Below are 10748 nucleotides of genomic sequence, written 5' to 3' on the forward strand. Positions count from 1 at the left end.
CTACCTAGAGAATCCCAAGAAATCATCCAAAAAACTACTGAAAACAATTAGCAATTTTAGCAAAGTCACGGGTTATAAAATAAACCCTCATAAATCCTCAACTTCTCTATATATGTCTAGCAACAAACAGCAGGAAGAGCTAGAAAGAAAAATCCCATTCAAAGTAACCTCAGACACTATAAAATATTTGGGAGTCTATTTGCCAAGACAGACTCAGAAACTTTTCGAAAACAACTATAAAACACTTCTCACACAAATTAAATCAGATTAAATAACTGGGCAAATATCAACTGCTCATGGATAGGTTGAGCTAATATAATAAAAATAACAATTCTACCAAAACTAAACTATCTGTTTAGTGCCCTAGCGATCAAAATTCCAAAAAATTACTTTAATGAGTTAGAAAAAAATTGTAAGTAAATTCATATGGAGAAATAAAAAGTCAAGAATTTCCAGGAGCTTAATGAAAAAAAAGTGCAAAAGAAGGTGGCTTAGCCCTACTTGATCTAAAATTGTATTATAAGGCATCAATCATCAAAACTGTTTTGTATTGGCTAAGAAATAGAGTGGTGGGCCAGTGTAATAGACTAGGTGTAAAAGCAGAAGATGATTATCATAATCTGCTGTTTGATAAACCCAAAGAGTCCAGCCATTGGGATAAAAACTCCCTCTTTGATAAAAATTACTGGGATAATTGGAAGTTAGTATGGAAGAAACTTAGATTAGACCAACACCTCACACCCTTTACCAAGATAAGATCCAAATGGTTACAGGACATAGACATAAAAAACAATACTATAAGCAAATTAGAAGATCAAGGACTAGTTTCCCTGTCAGATCTATGGAAAGGGGAACAGTTTATGACTAAGGAAGAGTTGGAGAACATCACTAAAAACCAATTAGATGATTTCAATTACATTAAATTAAAAAGTGTTTTCACAGATAAAACCAATGTAACCAAGATCAAAAGAAATGTAGTAAATTGGGAAACAATCTTTACAACTAATGATTCTGACAAAGGACTCATTTCTAAAATATACAGAGAACTGAGTAATATTTTTAAAGCAAAAAGCCATTCCCCAATTGACAAATGGTCAAAGGATATGCAAAGGCAATTTACAGATGAGGAGATCAAAGCAATCCATAGGCATATGAAAAAATGCTCTAAATCATTAATTATTAGAGAAATGCAAATTAAAGCTTCTCTGAGGTACCACCTCACACCTCTCAGATTGGCCAATATGACCAGGAAGGATAATGATCATTGTTGGAAGGGATGTGGGAAATCTGGGATACTATTACACTGTTGGTGGAGCTGTGAACTCATCCAACCCTTCTGGAGAGCTATTTGGAACTATGCCCAAAGGGCAACAAAAATGTGCATACCCTTTGACCCAGCAATACCACTACTGGGTCTATACCCTGAAGAGATGAGGAAAAAGGGTAAAAACATTACTTGTACAAAAATATTTATAGCAGCGCTGTTTGTGGTGGCAAAGAATTGGAAATCCAGTAAATGTACTTCAACTGGGGAATGGCTTAGCAAACTGTGGTATATGTATGTCATAGAACACTATTGTTCTATTAGAAACCAGGAGGGACAGGATTTCAGGGAAGCCTGGAGGGATTTGCATGAACTGATGCTGAGTGAGATGAACAGAACCAGAAAAGCACTGTATACCCTAACAGCAACATGGGAGTGATGTTCAACCTTGAAGGACTTGCTCATTCCATCAGTGCAACAATCAGGAACAATATTGGGCTATCTGCAAAGAGAGTGCCATCTGTATCCAGACAAGGAGCTGTAGAATTTGAACAAAGTGCAAGGACTATTCCCTTTAATTTAGAAAAAAAAAACAGATATCTTATTGTCTGATCTTGTTACCTCTTAGACTTCTTGTCTCTTCTTTAAGGATATGATTTCTCTCTCATCACACCCAATTTGGATCAAGGTACAACATGGAAACAAAGTAAAGACTGACAGAGTGCTCTCCGTGGGGGGGAGGAAGCAAGATTGGGGGGGAAATTGTAAAACTCAAATAATATCTTTAATAAAAATAAATTTAAGAAAAGGATATGATTTTTCTCTCAACTCATTCAATTTGGATCAATGTATACCATGGAAACAATGTAAAGACTAACAGGCTGTCTTCTATGAGGTTTGGGGGGAGGGAGGGATTGGGGGGAAAATTGTAAAATTCAATAAAAATAAAAATTTTTAAATGTGAAAAAAAGACTGGGGATTGTTTCATTCTTTGTCTTTCTATTTCCAAAGCCTAGCCTAGTGTGTGGTATGCAGTAGGTGCCTAATAAGTACTCATTGCTTGATTGAGCACTGATTGGGTGTGAAGACGGTGGTGTGGAAGAGATAAAAAAAGGTTAATAGAGGGACATAACAGAGAGATGGGGGGATCCTTGGGCAGAATGTTGGATGTAGATGTCATTATACTGTATTGGGGGGGGGGGAGTAGCAAGGTGGAAGAAGGCAAGGGAACAGGCCCAGAAATGATTTTCAGAAAACACAACCCTAAGATGGGAAAAAAAGGACTCTTGGAGGACCTAAAACTGGCTCCCAGCAGGTGGAAGTTGGGGGTATTCCGCAGAATGAACTTAGGCCTACTCATGCTTGGCCCTGTAGACTTCCTGGAACAGGGTCAGAGTCCCCTCATGGATGGCCACCTTAATTATCTGTATTTTACTATACAAGATAACCTCAGTTCATCAAGGTAAGAGCAGGCTTGGGGGGAGAGAGGGAAGGAAGATTACCTATGCTGGGGTGGAGGGGTAGAGGGAAGATGATGGACCCCCAGGAACCCACAAGCCCTCCACTGGGAAAGAAGAAAAAAAGAGGAAGTCAGACTGTTGACCACAGAAACAGACAAAAAAACTGAGACAGAAGAGGGAGAGATGGGACGGAGACTGAATCACAGACATATAAATACTGAGACATACAGAGGGATTGAATCAGAGAGAGACACAGAGACAGAGACTCAGAAAGACAGACATCAGAGACAGAGGCAGCCTCCATGACCCAGAGTCTAGATGGATAAGGGAAAAGAGCCTTTTGGTCCCTGGCTTCCTGTTGAATGATGCCCTGAAGAATTCTGTAGATGTTGATCTTCTCCTTTTGTGGAGTTCTGGGGAAGGAAGCAGAAGGTCTGGTCATGGGACTGGGAAGTCTACTGGTCTGGAAATTGGGACCTGGCCCTACTGGCTTCCCCAGAGAAGCTCTCCAAGAGTTATGTCACATCCACTGTATCTCTCACCAGCACCTAACTTTGTGACCCTGGGTTTCAGTCTGTCTCTTGATTGACTTGCTCATCATGCTTGGAGATGCCCAGAACCTCACAACACTAGCTGCCCCTCTCCATGTCTGGTCTCCCCATTAGAACAGAAGCTCCCTGAAGGCAGCATCTCTGGCTGATCTGTGAACCCAGAGCTTAACACACAGTGAATCTGAATCATAGGTTTTTTCCCATCCTCTTAGGAAGGCCATTAGTCTCTCTGACTGTGGCAAGGACTCAGGTTCTCACCTCGAAGACTTATTCACTGTATTGTCTTGAGCCAGCTAGATCCACAGGACAAGAGGTGGGACTGCATGATCTCTATCATCATCTCCAGCCCCAAAGCCTCTAATCTAATGATTCCCTAAAGTCCTGGACCTGAGGTGTCCCTGAATGGACAAGAATCCCTGCCTCCATGAGCTGGTCCCAACTTCCATTGCCTGTCCCACTTCTCATTCCTCTCCTCCAGAAGAAGCTTGGCTTTAGCCAGTATAGAAGTCACCATCTCCCATTCATGAGGAAGGGTGTCCACTCCTGCACCTTGACTTGACATTTCTCCTCCACTCTTTTCATCAACTAATATCTTATCAAAACTTTCAGGACCAAACTTGAGTCTCCCATCTTTTGTAAATGCTTCCTGAATGGCACCATGGAAGAGTCATAGTCATAATCATAATCATAATATTTAATAGACCTTTAAGATTTGCACATGACCTTACAAAAATTCTTTCATTTGCTTCTCAACTTTCATTTTTGTATAATTTTGAGCTTTAAATTTTTCTCCCTCCCTCTCTTCCTTTCCATTCCCAAGACAGCAAGTAATCTGACATAAGCTATATGATTCTTTCCTTTGATTCCCCCAAAATGAGTGTTGCTATTATTCTCCATTTTGCAGTTGAGGAAACTGAGGCAGACAGAAGTTAAAAGATTTGCCCAGGGTCAGTTAGCATGTCATCATGTCCCTAACTCCAAGCCCCCCAATAGGCAGGGAATTCTTTTTGATCACTTCTATGAGACTCCACTCCTGGGAGCTTCCTGGAGCCATCCTACCTCTTCCAGCTGCAGGTTGAGGATGAGTGTGATCATGACCACTGGAGGGCTCTATGTCAGCCTTCTGGATGATGATCATGCTGACCAGTACCTTGTACATCTTGGACCCTGGACCCACTTGACTGCTCAGATCCTTGGCCTCCTAGGTCATCTTCATCCACAATGTTCAAGAGACTGACAAATTGGTGATAAACCTCTAAAAGAGCAAAGACACCAAGGCCAACCTCCATATTAGATTGCAAGCTCCTGGAGGGGAAGGACTGCTTTCACCTCTGCACTATATCCCTAGCCCTTACCACAGTGGTCCTTATTAAAGACACAGTAGGGCCTTATTGTAAGGAGTATAGGGTGTTTGATTTCCACAGGGAGGAGGCTGTCTAAGATTTACATGACAAAGACTGGGGTCTACCTGTGACTGTTGTGCCTATTTGTAAGTAGGTGAGTGTAAAGCAAAGGGGGAGACAAAGAAACTGACCCCAGCCTGATCAGACCTGAGGTTAGCCCAGGCCTGCTCCAACTAGTCCTGGGTTGACCTAGGGTCCCTGTCCTCTGCAAGTGTGCCTGCTTAACGTGATCCATACATAATACTATACACTGCCCCTGTGATGATTGAGGCTCATCATACTGCTTGGATTGTAACCCTGATGATTCAGACCAATGACTTATTCAGAGGGGAGGAGAAAAACCTTTCAAATTGCATATAAGACTAGGTGTGTTGCCATTTGGGGCTCTTTCCACTAGGGGAAATGGTCTTTTTTTTTTTTTTTTAACAGAAAAGTTAATAAAAGCCATGTTAATCAGTCCAGACTAAGTTTTCATCATTATGAGCCATTTATAAACACTAATTAAATATTCCTTGATTGATTAATGATTGCAAAAGAAATGAGGTCCAGAAAGGTAAATTGCCCAAGATGACACAGCTACGATGAAAGTAGTATCAGAAGTGGAATCCATGCCCTGCTGAGTTCATCATCATTTTGGGTTTTTTTACTTCCCTTTCCAAAGGGCATTTTGTGAGGCTGGAGCAAATGGGAGTTATGAGAAGGAAGGAGGATGGAGAGTGGGTAAATGGGTAGGTGGGCTTCCAAGAAGGGGAAGGAGAGAAGCCTGGGTGAAGTCTGCCAGCATCATCATCCTGCTGAGCCCCCTCCCTGGGAGGCCAGAAAGGGATGAAGACCCTCTTCTTTGGTGCCTCCCGCAGACCACTGCCAATGCAGGGCCTGGGTCAGTGACTCCACAGGAGATGGGATGTCCACAGAAGTGGGGTTACCCCTTGGGGGCAGATGAAGCCTGAGCCCCCCATCTCCTCCTCTGTTCAATAATGCCCCTCTAGCTCTGTCAAGGTCCTAAAACCCCAGGGAGGGATGTCCTGCCCAGCATCTTTCTGTACCTGAAGATGATGTCCAAGGTAAGCTGCAAGACCAGTGACAGACTTGGGAAGGTACCAGAGCAGTTCTTTCCATTCCCTCTCTGACCTCTTCCTCAGGCTACCACTTGAACCTGGAGAAGGAAAGAAGGAAGGAAGGAAGGAAGGAAGGAAGGAAGGAAGGAAGGAAGGAAGGAAGGAAGGAAGGAGGGAAGGAAGGAAGGAAGGAAGGAAGGAGGGAAGGAAGGAAGGAAGGAAGGAAGGAAAGGAAGAAGGAAGGAAAGGAAGAAGGAAGGAAAGAAGGAAGAGAGGGAGGATGGAAAGAAAGAAGGAAGGGAGGAAAGAGGGAAGGAGGGAGGGATGGAGGATGGAAGGAAGGAAGGAAGGAAGGAAGGAAGGAAGAAAGGAAAGGAAGGAAGGAAGGAAGGAAGGAAGGAAGGAAGGAAGGAAGGAAAGGAAAGGAAGAAAGAAGAGAGGAAGGGAAAGCTGGGAGGGAAAGATAGGCCATCAGGGGGACCAGGGGAGGGTCAAAGAATCCAGGTTCAAACCCTCTACCCTGCTGGCTCCTCTGTGATCTCTTCTAGGCCTCTGTGTCCCTCATCTGTCTGAGGAAGGGAGCCTCTCTACACCCCCTCAGATGCCTGACCCCCAGCTTCCTCCCTCCACCCTCCATATCTGAACTCCATCAGGGTTGATCAGTAGGGACTTTCTTCTGCTCAGGGCTCTACTTGTTCAAATACCCCTTTTGCTTTGATTGCTGCCCTATCCCACAAGCCACTAGGTCCCTCATGCTTTTCTCAGGTAAATTGCTACCCCCCTCCCCACACACACACACACACACACACATCATCCTTATCAAGTCATTTTTTGAAAAAGAGACTATGTCATTCCCCAATTGATAAATGGGCAAAGGATATAAAGAGACAGCTTTCAAATGAGGGAATTAAAACTATATATACTCATATGAAAAGATGCTCCAAATCATTATTAATTAGAGAAATGCAAATTAAAAGAACTATGGGTATCACTTCACACCTATAAGATTGACTAAGATGAAAAACAAGAGAAAATATTAAATGTTGGAGAGGTTGTGGGAAGATTGGAACATTGATGCATTGCTGGTGGAGTTGTGAACAGATCCAACCATCCTGGAGAGCAATATGGAACTATGCCCAAAGAGCTATAAAACTGTTCATACCCTTGACCCAGCAATACCAATACTAAACTTATATCTAAAAATAATCATAAAAAAGATGAAAAGCCCCACATGTTCAAAAATGTTCAGAGTAGCTCTTTTTGTAATAGCAAAAAAGTAGAAATTAAGGGGATGCCCATCAACTAGGGAATGATTGAACATGTTATGGTCCATGAATATTATGTTCTATTGTTCTATAAGAAACCATAAATGGTCGGACACTAGAGAGGCATGGAATGACTTCATGGGATCTGATGCTCAGTGAAGGGAGCAGAACCAAGTGAACAATGTCCACATTGACAATAACATTGTGAGATGATCAACCTTGATGGATGCAGTTGCTCTCAGCAGTTCAGAGAGCTAGGACAACCCTAGGAGACCTGCTACAGACAACGCTATCCCCATCCCAAGGAAGAAAAACAAAACAAACAAAACAAAACAAAAAACCTTCAGAATATGAATGAACACTACATTCACTTTTTAAAAATTTCTCTTATATTTTTCTTTTCTATCTCATGGTTTTCTTTCTTTTTCCTTAATCCTAATTCCTCATACCAAAAATGACAATCTCTAAACACGTTAATACAAATTTGTGTGTTCAATATTCACCTGATCTGTTTGCCACTAGGGGGAAGGAAGTGGGATGGGAGGGTGGAAGGTTAATTATGTAACTTAGAAATATGCATATGCATATGGATGAATGTTGAAAAACTTTTATAACATGTAATTGGTAAAAGAAAAGAAAATATCTATTAAAGAAAAAGGACTCCTTCCCCCCCGAATTTTTTATACCATTAGCATGGAGAGTTCCTGGTGAAGCCACTCCCTCCACCAAAGCAGATGGTCAATGTTAATGCAGCTTTTTTAACCTATTGGTGCCCAGACAACTCTCTCAGACTTTGAACTTGTCTCTAATAGCCTCTTACCTATGGAGATGTGACTGTCTCACAAAATGGGTTAGCTATCCCCTTGTCCAACCTGATGAAGCATCCTATCTCTGGCAATATGCCTACCAGAAAGAGACCAATCGCAGAGCCCTGGGGCACACCATTAAAGACCTCCTTCTGAGGAGATACCAAAGCATCACTGAATTTGGTGTCCCACAATCAAACCAGTTCTGAATCTATCTAACTCTAACTCTAGTCATCTGGTCCACATCCCTCCACCTTGTCCATAAGAATAGTATGGGAGAGATTTTGTCAAATGATGTTCTAGAATTTTGATCAACTGACCAGTCTAGGAAAGCTAAGGTCAATCTGGAATGATCTCTTCTTGGTAAAAATGGAGTTCACATAGACCCCTTGTGATCACTACTTCCCTTTCTAAATGGTCCCCAATCATCCCCTTAATCATCTCATCCTTTGTATAAATTCTAAAACCTTACTCTGGGAATCAACGTCAAAGGGTCAACATTACAGGGTCAATTTTTTCCCCCAACTTCCCCACAAAAAACTCACCTTTTGTTTTGGTAGAAGGGTTTCAGAAATTTTCCCTTTAGGGGCAGCTGAGTGGTGTAGTGGATAGAGAACCAGCCCTGGAATCAGGAAGACTTGCTTAGCTGTGTGATCTTGATCTGTGATCTTTGCCATAAATAAAAAAAAATTTAATTTGCCCCTTAATCCTCTACTGGTTCTGTTGTTCTTCAGGTTCTCCAACAGTCAGTTTTCTCAGTATTCTGAAATGCAAAATGTCTGTACCCAGAGAAGACCCTATCAGAGGAAAAGACAAACAGATACAGATACAGAGATGGAGAGGGGTAAGAGGAAACCAGAGAGGGGAGAGAGAGAGAGAAAGAAAAAGAGAGAAGGGAGAAAGAAAGAAATGGAGAGAAGAAAGGAGATAAGGGAGAGACAAAAAAGGGAATGTCAAGTTAGGCAGAAGCTAAGAAAAGATACAGTCATACAATATTTCCCAAGTAAAAAACAACCAACTCTGCTATCTAGAGTATAAACTAGTAAAGCTGGTGCTCCCCTCCTTTTATTGGAGAGGAGACCTTGGTCTCCTGGTTGTCACAAAGCCTTTGTGACTCATTTTCACTCTTGAGTAAACAATGATTTTCTCTTTTTATGGCAGAGATGGAGGACTTGGGAAACTTGGTACCCTGTTGGATTTAGTTAATGTGTTGGTTAGTTTTGATTAACTTCTTTTCTTTGTTAAAAGGGATGATTCGCTGGGGAAAGGAAAAGAAATCATCAGAATTCTAATAACAGCTGGTATTACAAGGTGTTTTGAATATTTCTGCTATTTTATTCACTCCTCACAACATCTCTATGAAGTAGTAGTATGATTTTCCTCATTTTTCAGATAAGGAAACTGAAGTACATGTAGTGTGACTTGTCCAAGGTCACAAGGTTAGTAAGTCAATGAGGTAGAATTTGGAAATATGGGGATTGTTTTTAATTTTTTAAAAATTTTAATCTACAAAAATTTTCAAATTACTAACATAAAATGAATGCTCCTGTATAACAGGACCAAATAGAATTCAGACAATTTGGGAAGTTCCCAGCATTCAAGGCTATTAGAATCCAAATTCTTTTAAGAGTAGACACTCCAATTTTTGTCTTTATATTTCCACCACCTAGTAGAGTGACTTGCACATAGTATGTACTAGTTGGTGGGTTAATTCCTTTGAATGAGAGGTTCCAATCCACTGAAGAACATTTTCTCTCCACCAAAACACACCCATACACAAACACACATATACAGACAAACATGTTATACCTAGTAAACTATGAAGCCTCCATGATGAAGAGGAAGAGATGGTATCTATGAATACAAGGCAATTTCATGTTTAAGCAAAGGACTTGATAAGGATGCTTTGAACTCCAGTCATTTGAGTTCAGGAAGCTTTCATCCTGGATAGTTGTGTACCTCTTCCTGAATTGACTTGGTTCCCAGAGGGATAAGGAAGATACTGAAAGGTGAAGTGGGAAAGAGAAAAGATAAGCTAATCCCTCCAGTCCCCCCACCTGTGAGTCAAAGTTTAAAGGGACTACCGGTCAATAAGGCTTAAACTTATTTCAATGTTGGCAAATTCTTAATCCCAAAGGACCTGTTCTCATTTCCTGGTTTGTTAAACTCCTACCATGGTGCCCAAGGACTAATTATTTAAAGTTTAGGTTTAAAATCCACATCTATGTTTTTCCCCCAAAGATAGGTCCAAAAAGTAACCCACCTAGAATATGATGGGCAATCATATAGTAACCTCACAAACCCACCCTTTTTGAGGAGGCTCCTGTGGCAGTTCTGGAGGAAATAGATGAGGCACAAGGAATAGGGATCAAGGAAATAGGGATCATTTTGATCAAGGGAGGGGGGTTTCTTGACTGCACTGCCTCAACCATGCATGAGCACTTTCCACACTCCCAACTATTGTTCCCATTCACTCACCATGTCTATTAGTACCATTGGTCCCAAGCAACAATCATACCTGGGCTTCATGTCTACCGTAGAGTCTACAACTGAAATTTTAATTCATCAGCTCATGAGAGACAAGAACCTGACTCACCTAGACTTTCATACAACTTCAGGATTTTATTTTCATTATAAAAATTCCAATGTCACAGAGACCTAGAAAGTCTGGTACCAATCTATAAAGCTCTATTGAACTTGGGAATAAATAGAGGAGAGTTATACAGGATTCCAGAAACAAGAAAATAATTTCTCTCATTATATTATATTGGAAGCTCCACAAGGATAGGGACTGTTTCACTTTTGCCTTTATATTCCTAGAACCTATCCTGCAGAGAGATGATAGCTAAACCCACAGAATTTGCTGAGGTCCAAAGAGAGAGAATATGGAGAAAGAAGAGAAGAGGGTCCAGAACAGAGTTTGGGGTATAGTCATAGTTAG

At 41.3% G+C, this 10748-nt stretch overlaps 1 protein-coding gene across 18 annotated transcripts in view; it reads right to left on the reverse strand.

Annotated features, from left to right (window-relative positions):
* LOC141509824 (uncharacterized) overlaps positions 1–8825 on the reverse strand; it is a 31869-nt gene extending 23044 nt beyond the window's left edge. For 13 of the 18 annotated variants that reach the window (XR_012474706.1, XR_012474708.1, XR_012474707.1 and 10 more), the window contains exons 1-4: positions 8353–8825; positions 5725–5834; positions 4335–4530; positions 1886–3137 (exon numbers count right to left, since the gene is read on the reverse strand). The gene's annotated coding sequence lies outside the window, so the exon portion shown is untranslated. Of the gene's footprint in view, positions 1–1885; positions 3138–4334; positions 4531–5724; positions 5897–8352 lie in introns of those variants that run through there. The other 5 variants (XM_074219640.1, XM_074219638.1, XM_074219636.1 and 2 more) reach the window with 4 other exon arrangements.
* Positions 8826–10748: the final 1923 nt, after the last annotated feature.

Source organism: Macrotis lagotis, chromosome 1, assembly GCF_037893015.1.
Source record: "Macrotis lagotis isolate mMagLag1 chromosome 1, bilby.v1.9.chrom.fasta, whole genome shotgun sequence".
Taxonomy (NCBI): domain Eukaryota; kingdom Metazoa; phylum Chordata; class Mammalia; order Peramelemorphia; family Peramelidae; genus Macrotis; species Macrotis lagotis.